Raw genomic sequence first — 17,074 nt, forward strand, 5'->3', positions numbered from 1 at the left:
GCCCGCAGGGGAGCAAGCAAGCAGAGTCATGTGACTCTGTTTGTTCACAATCGTCATGGGAGAACGGCAGCACAGCAGTGTTGTTAAGTGGGGCAGGCAGTGCCTGTGTTCTCTAAATAATTACTTATGCTACTTAAAGGGGATATATTTTTTATTTAAAACAAATATGAGCATTTACATTGCTCATTGATAAAAATTTAATGGATCGGAGCCCCGACGCACTTGAAGAGAAACCGCCACTCTCATGGAACCTTGCAGGTATCGCTAACAAAATAGATTGCAGTGACTGGGGCTCCCTAGTGGATAGCAATGACATCTGTCTCTTTCAGGAGACTTGGGCTAGGGAAGTCTACCCCAGGGTGGGTTATGCAACTTTTTATGTCCCTGCTAGGTGGGGTGGCAAAGGGAGGCCTTATGGCGGACTTGCAATCTGGGTGGCTACCCACTTGGCTTGTACAGCGGAAATTGTACCAACACACTCGGAAGACGTACAATGCATTCTTCTTAAATGGCCACATGCTTACAATCTGGCGATTGTTAATGTTTATTCTCGTCCAGTGAGTGTGTCATGGAGTCATGGAACTATCTCTATTTCTAGGACTACTACCCGCTTACTGTAAGATTCTGAAGGGAGGGGATCTCAACTGCCATTTTGAACCATTACATGGACTAAAGGAGGGTGCCCTAATGGCTGAGGACGACTACTGGGGGATTCCCCCCGGTCAATCGCCAAGCCCGAAATCATGGTCTCCATTGGCGCTGCAGATTATGTCCCTTACCTTGAATTACGCCCTGAGGGCTTGTAATAGGCGCACTCCATCTGACAGTCCCTCAGTGTGCACCTTTAATAGGAAGGACCACGAATCACGCCTAGACTACATTTTTGTAGACACCAGTATGTGGTCTATGGTCTTGGACTTTAGGGTGACGACGAGAGCAGATAGCGACCATAATGCTCTCTGTTTGGATATGGTTCACCCAGGGCCTAAAGAAAGCACACCACTAAATGATGCAGAAAAAGACATAGGAACCCTAGTATTATCCAACAATAGACGTAGGGTAAGATGGGGGAAACTAGTTAACTCAACAGAGTGCATCACGAAAATTTATGATCTGGCACTCCCAAAATTAGTCGAAATGGATGACTTGATTAACAAACCCACAGCTACTGATTTTAATGAGAAATTAGGGCAAATCCATGTAGACCTAGTTGACAGGCTAGGAGAGGTTTTTTACCCTGTGACCGTGAGAAGGAAGAAGAGGACACCAACCTCAGATTGGTATAATTCCACGTGCAAAAAGATCAAGACTGAGCTGATCTCTATGGTTAAGTCTGGCACTGATAAAAACAAAGTACATGAGCTGAGACGAAAATATAGGGAAGCCATCGCCCACGCAAAGTCTGAATGGGATTGGGACAGATGGCATAACCTAACAATGGCATTGGAAACCAGGGACTCAAGAAAATTTTGGTCATTAGTCCACACAGGTTCAGGGGAACTGAAACCTGCAGTAGAGCCAAACATTGCTGCTTAGGTATGGGAATCCCATTTTAGTAAACTGTATCAAGAGAGTTTTACAATCCCTATAGAGGTAGTTTCTGACAACCCCTCTGAGCCCAACGAGAAACTAAAGTTCACTTTGGGTGAGATATTAAATGCAATAGGGAGACTTGCACGGGGGAAGGCTCCAGGTCTTGATAAACTCCCTGGAGATTTATTCAGACACCAACCAGAGATCTGGGGTACCTACTTGCTCATCATTTTCAATTCAGTTTTGAGAGGAATGGAGATCCCCTGTACTTGGCTGGGCGCAGAGATAGTACCGATTTTTAAAAAGGGCTCTCCTCTGCTCCCAGCCAACTACAGGCCGATCAGCCTTATAGATGTACCCCAAAAACTTTTCGCCCCTCTGCTGCTGGACCAGCTCCTGGATTGGATGGAGGACAATGCGATCCTTAGTCCTCTCCAGGCGGGCTTCAGAAAGAACACATACACCATGGATCAGATTTTTCGCCTCGTCCTTCTTTTCTGGAAAACGGCAGGGATCGAGGGGGGAAGTCTGTACATGGTGTTTGTGGACCTGAGGTCCGCATTCGACCTGGTACCACGCGAGAAACTATGGGTGGTTCTCAGGGAGTTAGGTGTTCCCCCACAGCTCCTGCAAGTAATAATCAGGCTCCATAATGGAAATTTTGCCCAGGTTAGGTGTGGGAGGGATGGGGCATTGTAGTCTAGGTTCCCAGTTGGCAGGGGGGTAAGATAGGGTTGTGTCTTAGCACCGACCCTGTTCTGCCTCTACGTCAACGGCGTAATATCTCACCTTGACAATGACACCAACAACGACGCCCCTAGGTTGGCAGGCAGGAGGGTTCCGGCAATTATGTTTGCCGATGATACTCTCCTGCTTTCCAAATCCCCGATGGGGATCCGACGGATACTGGATGGGTTTGGGGACTTCTGCAGGGCTCATGGCCTCGAGATCAATGCAGAAAAAACCAAGTTCATGGTATTCAATCCCTCGGCAACAACTAGGCCAAATCCAACCTTGGGATCGGATAGGCTGGAAAGGGTTAGAACGTTCCAGTACTTGGGGGTAACTTTACATGAAAACCTATCTTGGGGTCCACAGATAGCAAGATCTCGCCTAAAGTTATCGCAAATGGTGGGGGCCATTTTGAAGGTTTCGAATTCTTCAACCTTCAAGCCAGTTAGTCCAGCCCTGGAGATGTACAAAACTCAAGCCAGAGCAGCCTCATCATATGGTGCTGAACTGTGGGGTCATAACGCTGGGACAGAACTTGTCAGGGTGGAGACCAACTTCCTTAGACGGTTGCTGTCTCTACCACAAGGCACGCCTCTTTTACCATTGAGATTAGATTTGGGGCTCCCTTCAATAGGGGACAAGTTAGCCCTAAAGCCATTGAGGTTCTGGCACAGGCTATGGTCCACTACCGAACTGTCCCACTACAGGCAAGATCTGAAGCACGTCCTGAGCTATAATTGTTCCGACAGAATCCCATGGCTGGCCTATGTAAAATGAGAATTTTCCTGATTAGGCCTGGCTGATCTGTGGGATGATCCCGAAAGAGGCTGTCTTTGGGTGTCCCACAAAATGCTCACTAAGATCTTTAAGGATAAAAGCCTAGCTACGCTCCTTTGCGCCCCGAAAATTGGCACCCGCACTGAACAATTTCTGGTTTCCAAAAGTTCATTTAAGTTTGAAGAATTTATGGACATTATTTTCCCCATTACTGCAAGGAAACTTTTTATCCAATGGAGGTTTGGTACACTGCCCCTCCAAGACTTTACAAGTAAATGGTCTACATCAGACGACAAAACCTGTCCTGGGTGCAGCACGAATGTGGAGGACGAACTACATGTGCTGTTTTTTTGCCCTGCTTATAGTAGACCAAGAAAGTACTGGCTAGTACCCTTGTGTAGGAATTTAGGCTTCAGAAATTGTTTACAATCGTATAGAATTCTAAAGACAAGTACCCTGCACTATATTGTTTTTGCACTAACCAAGTATTTAATGGCTATGTGGTTGAAAAGGAAAGAAATACTGAAAGGGTAATCCATAACCATAAAATGAACTGCAGTGAATGGTACCTTGAATTTCCCGGATTCTCACATATACTGAATTAAGTAGTTTCTGCTTCCTTGCATTGTTTTTATATTGTATGTTGACATGTGATTTTATATGTTTTTTACTGCATCTTTTATGGTCTTAATGGCCGAAATAAAGAACTTTTGGATTGGATTGGAAACCGCCACTGCTCTATCCCACTGTACAACACTCCACACTACGCCGCTCTACTCTACTCCACTCTATGCAACTCAACTCTACAACACTGTCTACACTCTGTGCCACCATCGCAAACTCTATTAATCTTTATGCCTCTACACTACACTGTACAACTCACTACCCTACTCTTAGCCCCCACGCTTCCCTGTAGAAGACTGTAGTCCAATCTACAACTTTCCAACACTGTACAACACACAAATGCACTGTACTGTACAAATCACCACTCCTATTTATATTGTACTTCACTCAATGCTACGTTTCTGCACTCTACTGCACTCCATGTCATTCTACTGTACAGCACTCAACTCCACTATATAAGACTTTACTCCAGTGCTATGCCACTCCAATCTAGTTCCAGGTGTCCACCACACTACTCTATCACATTACACTCTATGACACTGCACTGTACGACACTCTCCTCCACTCCACTTTACGCTATTCCACTATATTCCACTCTACTCAATGCAACTTTACTGTATACCACTCCACTGTGTGAAATTTCACTGTATTCCACTCCACTGTACCCCACTGCACTTTCCTGCACTTCACTCGATGCCACTCAACTCTACACCACTCCATGGTACTCTATTACACTCTACTGCACTCCAGTGTATGCTACTCCACTGAAAGCCTCTCCACTCAATGCCACTCCATTCTATGTTATTCAACTATACAGTACTCCAATCTACGTCTATACACTCTATGCTTTTCCACTCTACGCCACTCAATTTTAAGCCACTCCACAGTACACTGTTACACTGTATGGCACCCCACTCTACACAACTTCACTATACACCAATGTATGTCAATCCACACTACGCAAATACAGTCTAAACCACTCCAGTATGTGCCACTCCAATGCATTCCACCCCACTGTACACCACTACAATGTACATTATTTCACTGTAAGTCAGTACACTGTACCCCACTCCAGTCCACACCATTTCAGTCTTCACCACTCCAGTCTGCACACTCGCCAGTGCAACCCTCCACTGTATGCCCCTCAACTCTACGCTATACCAGTGTGTGCCATTTCACTTTACCCTGCTCCATTCTATGCCACTCCACTATACACCACTGCACTGTATGCTATTCCACTGCACTTCAATCATCCACTGTACACTGCTTGTCTCTACTCCACTCCACTCTATGCCACTACACTCTACTGCACTTCATTGAACGATATTCCAGTGCATGCCACTCCACTGAAAGCGCCTCCACTCCATGCCACTCTTCTCTATGATATTCTAGAGTAAGCAATTCTACTTTACACTACTCCACTATATGCCATTCCACTGTATGCTACTCTGCTCCATGCTATTACACTCCACACCACTCCACCCTAAGCCACTCCAGTATACGCCACTCCAATGTACATCACTTCACTGTATGCTACTCCACTCTATGCTATACATTAGTACTAATATATCAAAATAAAATATATGTAATACTTTTTTGAAAAATCTAATAATTATTATTATTTTCAAAATTTAAAACAAACATATATATTCTATTTACATATATCTATTTAAAAATATGTTAAAATTAATATGTTTAATTTATATTATTTTTAATACTTGTTTAACTAATATAAAAATACAAATATATATATATATATATATATATATATATATATATATACATACATATATCGAAATACATAAAATATTTATAAAACAAACCATTTCAATTACAAAAACAAAAATCAAACAAAATAAATATTAAGGGGCCGATTACGATATGGCCTGCAAAGGCTCCGACCTGCGGTTAGAGCATTTAGGGCAGCATCATAATGAGCCGCTCGGTTTCCTTTCCGACCGCCTCTTTATGTAGGAGGCGGTCAGAAAGGAAACTGAATGGTCATTCCATCTGGCTTCCGACAAGCTGGGAGAGTCCGTCCACCAGTCGGAAGACGGCAAGTAATCTCAAGGGCAGGTCTTTCCTTCCTTGAGATTACGATCACGGTTTCCGACATGGTTTCAATACTGGTCTGTCTGACATGGAAACTATGTCGGAAAACCTGTTTGGGGGCATCCAGCAGAGATCCGTTTGGTGAATGGCCTCCAGTTGGAGGCCAACAGGGCACTGCCCCCCTGTTGATCCCTGCAACTTGTGGCAGGCACTTTCGGAGCAGGGATGAACAGCATCTCCCATTTCACTATGGCAGCATTTATTATGGCCGGTTTATGGCCGTAATGCATGCTCCCATAGTGAAATATAGGCATGTGACGAACACTGTTCAGTCACATCCTAATGAGGCGGTCGGAGCCGCCGACCGGGTGTAGGTCAGTCCCAGGACAGAGTCGGTGTCAGATGCAAGTAATTCCGCCCGACATCATAATGAGTCCCTTAGAATTTACTAAAAATAAACAAAATATTAAAAACAATTAAAAAAAATAATAATTTTAAATAACCAAAAATAAAGTAATACAAATGTAAACAATATAAAATAAACTTCAACATTTTAAAATAATAAATATACTAGTCCCACTGCAAATTATAAAGAGTAGACAAAGGGGCCGATTAGAATGTCGGTTGGAAATCCTCCAACAGTAGATCAGGGGCTTTCTGACCGACATCCTTGGTTTGAACTCCAAATTCCGAATTCAAGCTGGCTTCCGTTGGGCTCATGGAGCCCGTTGGCCAATCAGAGGCCGCTCATAATCCTTTTAGGACAGCATTAAGGGGGTCATTAGGATCGCGGACGGACTTGAGTCCGTCCGCGCCCCAGAGTAGGAGGGAACGTCCGCATGGCCTCTGTGCAGATTAGGATGTGACCGCCAGGGTGGCGGTCACATCCTCTATCTTTAACATTGCGGCGGGTGCAGATTCAGGCTGCACCCGCCGCAATGTTAAAAATGCATGCACCGCATTTGCGAGCACAAAGCGGCAGGCACCGCGCGGTGCCTGCTGCTTTGTTCACGCAAATGCAGGGGAGTACCATAGGTACCCCCCATGTGCACCCCCTTCACCCAGGGGGCCCGCAACGGGCCCCCGAAGTGAAGGTCTGTATGTTTTTCCACGGCGGAAAAGCCGCTGCGGAAAAGCCGCCGCGGAAAAGCATACATTTTACACCATCCTAATATGGCTGGCGGTGTCTGATAGACACCGCCAGCCATGTTAGAGCTTTCCCGACGGGGTTGTAAGCCAACCGCGGCAGAAAAGCGGCAAACTAAAACCAGGACCCACCAGCCATCCTAATGTGGCGGTGGGTCGTTGGTGGGTCCGCAGAGGATTTTCCGCATCCGCCGGGCCGGCGGTGGCTTCCGCCGGCCCGGAGGATGCGGAAAATCCTCCATCATAATGTGCCCCTTAGTCTGGCGGTATTATGATGCCGGTTTCGGATAGACGTTCCATGTTGGGCTTTCTGACATGGAAAGCCAGTCATAAAGCGGCTTAGGGGGCCAGTAGCAGGGGCCTCATTGCTCAGCAGCTTCCAGTTCGGGGCCTGGGGGGGGTCACCTATGGTGCCCCCTGTAAATCCATGCCCCATGTGGCATTTCCACTACACTCAGTACAACGGTAGGGAAAGTGTTGGATTGCGAAGGGGTAACATTTACTATTCCCACAACAGTGAGTGCAAGAGTTAGTGAAAGAGTAGGATTGCAAAGGGGTAAAATTCACTACTGCCACTGCACTCTATGCATCATTAGAAACAGACTATTTCACTTCAAGTAAAATAAATAATTTTAAAACTCTAGTAAAAAACAAAAAATACAAATACTCAAATATACAAAATCTAATTTTTTTTAAAATAACAAATTACATATTTATTACAATGTTTAATATATATTATAAATTAATACAAATACAATTTTTATTAAAATACCAACATCTTATGTCAAATTATTAGCAACCAATAAATACAATATTATTTACAATTAAAAAGCAATTAACATATAAAATAATACATTACATTTTTTAAATTCTTTATCATATTGTTATTAGTTACATACCTTTCTACCCTATACCTGTACAAGCTACACACCACACATTTATAATCTATATTTACATTTATAATACTTACACATTTTACATTATAAAATATCTATTAAAATATTAATACTAATTAATTACTAATAAAACAATTACGTTTAATTACCTTTCCACTCTGTATCCATACAAAACTCTCACCCAATATATGAATTAAAAAAACATTAATTCACAAATTTACATATTTAATAATCAATTAACCAATTCATATTACTAATTAACTAAGAATGAATTAATTATATTTAATTCACTTCCTACCCTCCTTTTACCCCTACAAATACAACTCACACATATAACCTAAACATCATTTTAATTACACATTTACATAATTAATTATATTTTAAACAATTATTACAGATTAAGAATATTTGTTAGTTATTATAATTTCCTTTAAATCCTTTACCCATACAAAAACCACAAAGCACCCCAAAAAATACATATTACACAATATAATTAGTTTACTTCCCACCCTATACCTATACAAAAGCCACTACCCGCACATTAAATTTAGCTTGAAAAATATTTACATAATAATTATAAATAATTCAATAATTCAAAATGTATTATGAATACATTATATTTAATTATCTTTCCACCCTATACCCCTACAAAACACAGAACCCATGCCTCAACTTAAGAAAAAGAATATTCACACAAAAACAATCATTAGATAATTTATAATAACTAAAAACCATATTAATTATAATTAATTTACTTCACACTCTATACCCCTACAAAAATACATCAATTAAACAATCAAAATAAATAATTATCAATTATATAATTAATATTAGTGTAAAAGTATTAATTAATTAATTATACAGCTTTTAGGGTAAAAATATCCTCATGAGCATTCTTGTCGCCTGGCACTGGGAGAAAGGGATTGGTTGTTATGAGTGGGGTTAACTCTATGGAACTAAGGTTCCTTACATGGAATGTCAATGGTCTGCGAGTGAGCTCAAGGAGACAGCTGATTTTGAAGTATTTAGAGGATTCCCCTGCTCATGTGATTATATTGCAGGAGACGCACCTGTCTGAAGAGGAAAGTAACGGGATTTTTTCTGCTCAACGCTGGATTGCTAGTGCATTTTTTACACCCCAACAAATAGTGACAAAAGGTGTGGCAATTTTGATTAGGAAAGGGGTTAATATTGTTATGGAAGATAAGGTAGCAGACAAGAAAGGTAGGTGGGCGATTGCGAAATTAAGAGTGGCAGGGGAAGTGCTGGTGGTTGTTGGGTATTACGGTCCAAATCTGGAGGATGAAACTCCCTTAGATGAGTTAGCTGGAGAGTTGCTGGATTTTGCTGGTAAAATATTCATGGGTGGAGATTTTAATGCGGTGTTGGATTCTAAGTTAGATAGATCGGAAAATAGTAGAGCTGTGGTAAATGGTAAGATGTCAGCTAGGATAAAACTTCTTATGGAACAGCAAGGGTTATCCGATATCTGGAGAATAAAAGCAGGTCAGCAGTTAGGGTATACATTTCATAACAAGAAGTACATTCATAGCTCCCGCATAGATTATTTTTTGATTGATGTGAGGTTCAAGGATTGGGTAACGAAGGTGGAACATCTTGGGGCCCATGTTTCAGATCACTCAGCAGTGCGAATGAGTCTAGAACTGGGGGCAGAGGGTTTGACTTCAACCTGGAGATTGGATCGCACAATCCTCTTAGACAGGGACTACTTGGAAGTTCTTAGAGATGAGTTACAAGTGTTTTTAGATATAAACGTGGGAACAGCCAAACCGGAGACTGTGTGGGACACTTGTAAAGCGTTTTTGAGAGGGAGATTGGGAGCACAGGGTGCTAAAAAGAGAAGAGTGTACCACAGAAAGGTGTTGGACTTAGAGAAGGAAATCCGCTCATTGGAAACTTTGGGAGTAGGGTCGGGGGGCCATACAAGGGATGAGGAGATAAAGAATAAGCTGTTCGAATTAAAGTTAGAATTAACATCAGTGCTGTCACAAAGAGTTAAGGAAAAATGGGATTCTAGCCAGTTGGCCCACTTCTCTTATGGGGAAGGGTGTAGCAAATTGCTAGCGTGGAAAGCTAAAAAGGATTTAATACGGAACCAAATAAAAGCAATCAAAAAGATCGATTCCGGAACTATTATAACAGATGGTAGAGGAATAGCAGATGCTTTTCATGAGTTTTTTGTAGGAATATATAGGGAGGAGTTGTGTCCAAAACAATCTGATATAGAAGGGTGGGTACAAGGTTTGGAACCTCTTGCTGATAATCTGGTAGGGGTGTTGAATAAGGAAATATCTCGAGCTGAGGTGGTTAAGGTCATCAAAGAGAGCAAAAGGGGGAAGGCACCAGGCCCGGATGGCCTGCCTGCTGAAGTTTATACGGTATTGGTAGATGAGCTAGCTTCTACATTATGTCATCTGTTTAATCAGGTTTTTACGGCTAGAGCATCAATACCTAGTTCTTGGAATGAGGCGACAATTTCCTTGATTCTTAAACCAGGAAAGTCACCTAAGTCTATGGACTCATATAGACCTATATCACTTCTAAATTGTGACTACAAGTTCTTTACAAAAATCTTGGCAGACAGGTTAATCAAGATCAAAAAGGCTTTATCAAGGGGCAATATTTGAAAGAACTAACATTTGCTCTCATTGGGATTATAGATATGGCCTCAGCAAACAAACTTACCTTGGCGGTGTTCGCTTTAGATGCTGCCAAGGCCTTTGACCGAGTTAATTTGGTTTTCTTAAAAGCACTACTGGAACACCTTAAATTGGGAATTTTTTTTACGGAATCCCTCCTCTCTCTGTACCGCTCCCCGACATCACGAGTTTTGGTCAATGGCATACTAACTCAACCCGTCAAAATAATGCGTGGGACAAGACAAGGGTGTCCATTGTCACCCTTGTTATTCAACTTATACATTGAACCACTAGCCTGCAAAATAAGGAGTTCTGATATGATACCCCCTTTTGTGATTGGTGACTGGTCGAAGAAAATGGGCCTGTATGCAGATGATATTATTATCTATTCATCAAAGCTGCATCAGTCTTTGGACTGTCTTGTAAAAATATCTAAGGAATTCGGGGATGTCTCAGGCTATGAGATAAATCAGGACAAAACTGAGATCATGGCATGGAATCTGGATACAGCAGGGTTAGCCATCAAGACAGAAATGAGATATTTGGGGGTTAGGATCACTCAAAACATTGGTGACTTGGCTAAGACAAACTTCTTTAGGATAAAGAAAGAGGTTTCGGCCACTCTTAAGGGATGGATGAATTTACCTTTGTCTTTATTTGGCCGGACTAATTTAGTTAAGATGGTGATCCTGCCGAAGGTTACTTTTTTGTTTGAGGCTATCCCGCTTGGATTTAGAAAGGAATGGCTGGCTAAACTACAGAGTAGTTAGCTTCATTTATTTGGGCATCAAAGGGGTCACGGCTTGCATGGAAGAAATTGAGGAGGAGGCTGTGCAAGGGAGGTCTGGCGGCCCCGAACTTGCAAATATATGCGTGGGCTTTTTGCTTAAAAAATTGTAGGATATTATTGGGTACCCTGACTATCTCACCAATCTGAAGCTTATTTGGTGTGATGTTGAAAAGCTGTAGATATGAAGATTTTGTTTTTTTGTACAAGTTTGCAGACCCCAAGTTTTTTAAAAAGGTTAGACTTAAGGTCCTTCGGGATCTGGCGGAGATGTGGTACATGATAAGGAGATTACTGAAGTTACCGTATTTTAGCTACATGGCTCCACTATGGGACTCTCCAGGATCTCCGCCTTGGACGATGGATGCTTTAGCTCTCCCACTCAAGAGGGCGGGCCTAGTACAGAGATGGAAAGATTTGTTTCAGGAGGGCAAGTTGGTGACATGGGGTCAATGTCAGCAATTATGGGGGCAGGTTTTTTCAAGGTATAAATATTTACAGATTCAGAGCTGGGCAAGTGATCCAGAAATCTCAATTGGGACACAAAATGACTTTGAGTCAAAACTTGGGGGGTCTTCAAGAAGGAGGTGGCCATCTGGTCTTGGATGATATTGGATATGGAGGATGGCCCTTTCGAGCTCCCGGAGGCCCTACGGAAAGAATGCTTGCCGAGGATCGCGACGGAGAACCAAGGCAAATAACAATGGCTATGCTTTATAGAATTGTTAAACCCGCAAATTTAAGGCGAAATGCTTTGTTCACGATCCACAGGGCGTATTGGAGTCCTCGTAGACTGGCGAAATTTAAAGCTGGCGGAGCAGTGGAATGTCCAAAATGCATGACCCCCAACGTGGACGATTTACACATGTTTGTGTTTTGCTCAAATATAAGTAAATTCTGGAAGGATGTGAGTAACTGTCTATTTCAAGTTCTGAATCTGCGAATTGAGGTCAGCCCCGAAATAGTAATAACGGGGAGATATGATTTAGAGGTAAAAAGCATGAATGATAATGCAAAACTTATTTTTTATGCTATGTTATTGGCTCGGAGAGAGTTGTGCAAATTGTGGGTCTCCCCGCTCTCCCCTAAAGTAATGGATTGGATATTGGCTATGAGGTATACAGCCAAATTGGACATGTTAGATCACACCAAGAAAAAACGTGGGTTTTGGGTACCTTTTCTTTTGTGTTTTGGGTAAGAGTAAATGTCATAGGCTGTGTTATAAGGCAAACAACTAATGACATCCGATGATTAAGCCCCCCGCCTATCTCGCTGGTAGCCAAACATGTATTATCCCAGGACAACAAATAGAGGATGAGGTGGTCACACCGGCTGAGGTAATTGGCTGGGATGTTCGGTTACTTTGGAAGTCAGTCTCAGGGACCGGTGAGGCTTAGGCCTCTTTCCTCTTACCAGCACATGAGATAAAAAGCCCACTGGTGGTATTGTTAGTAGAAATGGGTGGCGAGTTGGCAAATGAGGAAAAAGAAGAAAAAAAAATTATAATAATTATCAATTATATAATTAATATTAGTGTAAAAATATTAATTAATTAATTATACAGCTTTTACTTCCCACACTATACCCCTACAAAAGCCACCTAAAGCTTAACAAATTCATTAATTATACAATTAACATAAATAATTATCAATTAAATTATTAATATTATTTTTTAAATTGTAATAATTTATTTCAACTAATTTACTTCCCACACTCTTTCCCTATAAACCCAGCATCCCACTGCAGTACTAAAAACAACAAAAAACTATTACATTAAATGTAAAAACTAGAATTAATTTATAAACCATAAAAAAGTTTACAATATTTAAACAAACATTATAAAACATATACAATTCACATATATATGAATGCAAACATAATTAAAATTTGTACCATCGATATTAACACTTTCTATATTTTTTATAATAAATTTACCTTAAAATTGATATTCTTGTCCATGATATTCTTGGACACGATATTTCTGTGTCACGATATCTCCAACTCAATATTTTTGTAATTCGGTGTTAAACACTCAATATTTTGTCTAAACACCGTGGTGAGTTATAGTTAATGTAGTGTGGCGACGGATGTGACAACACTGTGGGGCCTATTACGATCTCATTAGGAAGGGCTCCAAACAGGTTTAGGAAAAAGCAGATCAGATTCAGAGCCCATGTTTCCAAAATAATTGTCCCCCTTTCCAAATGACCAAGTACGATGCGAGGAAGCTGTCCGCGCTGACCGAATCAGTTCAGAACGCGATTCAGTCAATCCAAGTCGTTCAGAGCCGATTCATGCAGCAATGGTGACAGTTTCCAAACGAGCGAGTACGATGACCAATTCTGACAGCCGTACCGACTTGTTTATGCCGAGACAAAAGAGCTGTGGGAATCGGACTTTAGAGGCCCATAGTAGCCCCCCTTCACCCGGGGCCCTCTGATTCGGTCACGGGCAGTACCCATGGGTCCTACTTTTACATGCATGCACAGTGTGGCGGGCACCATGGGGTGCTCACCACAGAGTGCACGCTTTTCCCCACCCACCCCTTTTTTCAATGGGAGCCTGTGTTCACGTTGAGTACACAGGCTCCCATTGAATTAAATAGGAGCCTGACCGAACTGAGTCCGTAAACATACGCACACATTGTACTCACTCGGCTGAACTCCCGGAAAACATTCCGGAACCAATTCAGTAGGAATTAATTCCTAACGAGATCATAATCGGACCCTGTGACAGAGATGAGCAAGTTATAGTAATTTGAAGGTGTTGCATGAATTATAAATATAACATATTTTTAAATTTATAATCTTTCTGTAGTTCAAGTTTGGATTCTATAGAAAGAGTAAATAAAGGTATAGTTATTTAAAGTGGTGCATAAATAATACATTTAAGGTATAACGTTACGTTAAAAGTTCCAATATTTGTGTCATTTAAGCTTGGTTTGTATAGAAAGAATAAAGTTTTCAGAAATATACCAAAACTTTAACCTTTGGTTTTTTGATTGAATATATATGTATGTGTATACACACACACACACACACACACATACACACACACACACACACACATATATATATATATATATTCCAGCTCCGTTGCACCAAAAACAGACAATTAAAAACAAGAGAAACTGACATCCTTACAACAGACGATATCACAACGTGGGAGATTTTGGAGGAATTAAGAACTGAGGAAAATGTTGGTGAAGGAGAACTAGAATCTATCACGCAAAGAACCAGAAGGATAGGTGTCGAACAAGAAGCACCGACGACACACTTCAAACCTCCGTCATTATTCGTACCGATAATGCCCTATGATGCGATCGACGCCTTCTCAGAGGCTGTGATAAAAGACTTGGTAAAATTCAGAACACGACAAAGACAGATGAAGAAGAAAATACCGAATATGACAAAGGAACAAAGAGAAATTCTAAAAACTCTAGACAATGATCAAGACATTATCTGCAAGCCATCAGACAAGGGTGGTAACATCGTGGTGATGTCGAGAGAACAATACTGCCAAGAAGTATATAGACAGTTGGAGGATCAAACATCATATGAGAAAACAACTAGACAGACATATGATGAAAGTATTGTAAAGTTCCAAACACTTATAAATAAATGGCACAGCAATGATATGCTGGATACTGAGGAGTATTTCTTTCTGAAAAATAACAACCCAACTGTGCCCACCTTCTACCAGTTACCAAAAATTCACAAAGACAATAAAAATCCACCTGGAAGACCAATAGTCTCTTCCACAGGAAGTGTATCTGAGAATATGTCCGTGTACATAGACCATTTCCTTTTTCAAAGTGTTTTACAACTACAGTCCTACATCAGGGACACCAAAGACTTTGTGAATAAGATTGGGAATGGGGAATGTAATTCATCTTGCATATTAATAACAATGGACATTACCAGTCTCTATACGAGCATAGATCATTATCAGGGACTGTTAGCCATCAAGTACTTCCTTGACAAAAGACCAATGAAATTTGTGAAACATAGTAAAATGTTACTAGAATTTATAGAATATTGCCTATCCAACAATATATTCTTATTTCAAGGACAATTGTACAGACAAGTCACTGGTACGGCGATGGGAACCTGCTTCGCCCCCAGTTACGCGAATGTATTCGTGGGCTGGTGGGAGGAGCAGGTAACCAGGAGCCTGGGTTTCGAAAAATGGGCTGGAAACCTAAAAGTCTGGTACAGGTACATTGATGACCTCTTCCTAGTTTGGGAGGGGTCAGTAACTTCGGCAGAAGAGTTTGTGGCATACTTAAATACAAATGAATTGAATCTGAACTTTACAGCTGATATTAACGTTTCAACAGTAAACTATCTGGATTTGAAAGTGAACTTGATGGGTACTAAAATAGAAACAGAACTGTTCAGGAAAATAACAGCTGGCAATTCGGTTTTGCATGCCGAAAGCAGCCACCCCCGACCCTGATTAGAAGCATCCCCTATGGAGAGCTTCTAAGAATCAAGAGAAATTGCTCTAAAGATTCTGACTTTGCAAGGGCAGCAAGAGATAGCATCAGCAGATTTCAAGCAAGGGGATATAACAAAATCCTTTTAGAAAACACTCTAAAAAGAGTTGAGAGAATACCCCGAGATCAACTATTAAAAGAAAAGATTAAGAAAACTAAGCTGAATGAGAAAAATGAGGGAAAATTCAGATTGATCACCACTTTCTCAGAGGATTCAAATCATCTGAGAAACATTTTGAAGAAAAGTTGGCATATCCTCAAAACGGATCAAATTATAGGAAAAGAAATCCCGGCTTTTCCTTTAATTACATTCAAGAAAGGGAGATCCATTAAGGATAAAATCGTACACAGCCACCTTCCTGATAAAACAACAGTGACAGGAAGGATTAAGGATATGCCAGGATTTTTCCCTTGCGGAAAATGCAAAGCCTGTGAAAAAAGCAAAAAGAGAACAACATTTGAAATACCAGGGTCAAGACAGACAAGAAAAATATCTAAGTTTCTCACATGCACTACCACCCATGTTGTGTACTGCCTATTGTGCCCATGTGGACTGAAATACATAGGCAGCACAGTAAAGAATGTCAAGTTACGTATATTAGAGCACCAACGTGCAATTATGAACAAAGACTTCAACTATCCTGTAGCAAAACATTTTGCCTTAAAGCATAATAGCAACAGAGAACTTTTGCAATATTATGCTTTGGACCACATACCAGCAGACCCAAGGGGCGGAGACAGATTACGGAGATTAAGACGGTTAGAATCCCGTTATATAATAGACCTCCAGACAAAGGCCCCTTTGGGACTAAATAAGAATGAAGAATTAGCATCTCATTTGGGAAAAGCATAGACTCTGGAAATAATGTTTAGCTAGGAGTATCATAAGCATCATACCCCGTGAGCATTGCCGATCCACGGCTTAATAATACCCACAACACAGTAAAAGGCAATTTAATAGAATGTATATATAATATAAATAATTTCGGGAATTGTGTATTGAACTTGTCTGAAATTAATGTATGAAATCGTAAAAGATATTTCATTCATTTTGCCGTTTTACGTGTTTTACGAAAGGTAAAGAAAATAGTAATATACTATGTAAATAACTTTCTCACGGGGCTTAACGTGAGTCCTCTTTCTATACACATGCCAAATCGCGATGAAATGTTTTTAAACTTGCTTCCTTCCGTGTCGATGGTAGACACTGACGAAGGAAAACCGAAACGCGTTTGTCTGCTGAGTGTTTGATATTAAAACTAACTTGAACACTTCCCCTGCGAGTGCCGGATTTTCATTCCTTTGGAACGAGAGATAATCGGAGCTGCAATATATATATATATATATATATATATATATAGATAGATAG

At 41.0% G+C, this 17,074-nt stretch overlaps 1 protein-coding gene across 1 annotated transcript in view; it reads right to left on the reverse strand.

The window, feature by feature from the left end:
• The window catches only part of LOC144818539 (alcohol dehydrogenase 1-like), a 295,630-nt gene that overhangs the window by 41,646 nt on the left and 236,910 nt on the right, over positions 1-17,074 (reverse strand). The gene's annotated exons all lie outside the window — the stretch shown is intronic.

This window comes from Lissotriton helveticus, chromosome 2_1, assembly GCF_964261635.1.
Source record: "Lissotriton helveticus chromosome 2_1, aLisHel1.1, whole genome shotgun sequence".
NCBI classification, from domain to species: Eukaryota; Metazoa; Chordata; class Amphibia; order Caudata; family Salamandridae; genus Lissotriton; species Lissotriton helveticus.